This window comes from Limulus polyphemus, unplaced genomic scaffold, assembly GCF_000517525.1.
Source record: "Limulus polyphemus unplaced genomic scaffold, Limulus_polyphemus-2.1.2 Scaffold176, whole genome shotgun sequence".
Classification (NCBI taxonomy): Eukaryota; Metazoa; Arthropoda; class Merostomata; order Xiphosura; family Limulidae; genus Limulus; species Limulus polyphemus.
This window is the reverse complement of record NW_013665786.1, coordinates 632,970-635,885: the sequence shown is the minus strand read 5'-3', so window position 1 is coordinate 635,885 and position 2,916 is coordinate 632,970.

The window sequence follows — 2,916 nt, the reverse complement described above, 5'->3', positions numbered from 1 at the left end:
CCCATTCAAGCCGTCTCCAGCCATTATTAGTCTCAAAGTGGGTTCCTCGGCATCAAATTTCTTATACAATATTTTTACATGTTCGTAGTTATTTCAACTTAAGCCTTTTTTTACACTTTAAACTACACTGTTTTACTAAAAAAAATCCAAAGAATCTAAGTTAGTACAAGAACTTTGCTTTAAGATATATAATTATTTTAAAGGTCTAATTTTTTCAAATAATATTAGAAATAAAATATTGTTCAAAAAAGGGTTATAAAAAAGTTTCTTCTCCAGGCATTAGATAATTATCTTTATTGGATGTTACTTTTTTATTATTTGTATCTCCAGCTCATACTGTAATTATATTTTGTTTTAAAAAAAATATTATGCTGGTTAACGAAGAAGATGAAAATCTGAAACAGTTATTGAATTAACATATTTTGAAAATTTCGGGATAATTGGAGTCTTGTTAGATTTTATTTTCATGCGAAAATAATAGTTTAGCTTAGGCCAGAGATTATATTATATTAAGACTAATTTTTCATAACCTAAATAATGATGAATTATTGCTTTTAATAAAATTTGGTTAAACTAAGTTGTACATTAATGGTGTGAATATACTTGTAAACATACATCAATGAGAAAAGTTTTAATTTTGGTGTCATTTAAAATGTAAATTATTCTAAAGCTTCTCAAAGTAGGATATTCAGATAACTGCTTATTCCTTTATGTTTGTCTGGCTTCACTTTGGAATCCTATAAACTGAAACTTTAACTTTCAGTTGAACTTGTAATAAGTAGAGAGGGTAAGATAAACCAAACTGCTGTATAAACAATGTATTTTCAAACTAACAATATTTTAACTTGTATGTTCAGTTTAGAATTAAGTATTGTTTTTGTGTTACATTTGGTAGCACTGTTTCTTAAGCTACTTGTGATCAGTTTTTTGTTTTGTTACTTTGATATTTTAAATTAAAAAAAAAGTCAATGGAACGTGGAATTATGTTTCTATAACACATTGGTTTATTAATATTTTGAATTGTTTATATGCAAAGCTATGTATCTTTAGTAGATTTCATAAGAAATAATAGCTAAGTAAATGTTGTGTATGGTATAAACTAGAATAATAGAATTATAAACTTTTTTTAAAATTTGTTTTATTTTAGAACTTAAGCATCAGTGGTTTCAGTTGTAAGGTGTGTAATACATGGCATGATAATTACTTAAAGTGTTTTTGGTCTAATAGCTCCCCCATAGCACAGCAATATGTCTGCATTTTTACAATGCTATAAACGGGGTTTCGATGCCTGTGGTGGGCAGAGCACAGATAGCCCATTGTGTAGATTTGTGCTTAACTTCATACAAACATTGATCCAATATATTTTTCATAAAAGTTCAATATAATTTGATTTTTTTTCTGATAATGATATTAATCTTGAGTTGGTTAAAAAGATGTTTTTGAGTTTTTTGTGAAAATTAATTGTTCTGTAATATCAATATATCCAGAAGTTTCTTTGTAAAATGTCAAATAGTATCATGTAATATTAGTATGAACATTTGTTTGATTAACTTGATTACATATTATATTCCTAACCATAAACATTTACAAAAAAAAACATTTTATCTACTAGATTGACAGGAAGGGAAGATCACATTTTGGCATTGTAATTGTATTCATTGTAATAAGTGTCTTATATTTTTAATGACTAGCTAGATTTGTCCAGAATTTTCTCATATATTCTTTGGACAGAACTGGCAGGAAGCATTATCAAAGTTTTAAGTATAAAACTAGTCATTAATCAAATCATTATTGCAAAGTAGTTCATTTTTGAAATATGCAAGTATGCACAAATGAGTTTACACCATGATCTTTTTTTTTATATAAAAAGCAGTTGAAACAAACATCGTTCTAAAAATGGTGCACAGTATTCTGAAAACATACCTTTAATATAACTTAAAGTTTTTTGGTGAACAAAACTTGAAGATAGCTTTTATATGCGGAAACATCTGTTAGCCGAGTTCATGCACAGATCTTAAAATATAACGTTGATAAACGGAAACATCGGCACATGTAGATATGTAGATCTTGAAAGTCGAGTTGTTCAAAACTTGAAAATAGCGTTGATAACTGGACCAATTGTTGGTTGAGATGTTGCAAAGGAAATATCTGCAGAAGCTTTTTGCCAGACACTAATCATAGCAGACCCATCTCGAAAATGATCTATAGGAAATAGTACAGCTTATAAAATGACTCAGATCAATGTAGGCCGGTAAGGCAATCACTGATTGGCATGTCCTTAAGCCAGTCAGGAAATGTCACAGACCTACTGAAGGATGTGTAGATTGTATAGGAATTCTTTTTGGAGGCAAAGGACAGGCTTATGTGTTTTAATAAAGGTGGCTTCCAAAAAATAGAGATGAAAGGTTGACAGATCATTTGTAATAATTTTAAACCTGCAATCAGTGTAGTTATCAGCTCAAGTCGGGTTCACTAGTAAATGCTGGCCAATTGCTGATTCACATTTTGGTGGTAGAACTTTTGTTTTACAGGAGCAACATGGTAAATTCTTTTCTTTCACACTCTTATTTCTTATGGATGTGGGTACATGTTGTTTAATTCTATCCTGCATTCTTTGTGAAGTGCGATCTACATACCGACATTTGCAGTGGTATGAAAATTCATAAATAACCATACTTTTCTGTGTGTTAGGTATCACATCTTTGTGTGTAGCAGGCAACAGCTTACGTATGGAATAAGCACAGTAGGGGTTCATTGCAGGAAAACATTTAGTCGTTCTCAATTGTTTTTCAAATTTTGTTGAAATATTACCAATCCAATGTAGTTTTAGGTAAACAGGGCACTTGTTAGGACCGAATTTTGGGGCAGTTGAGAATCTCGCAATTTTCCTTGAAGTAATTTGATTGATGACATTTT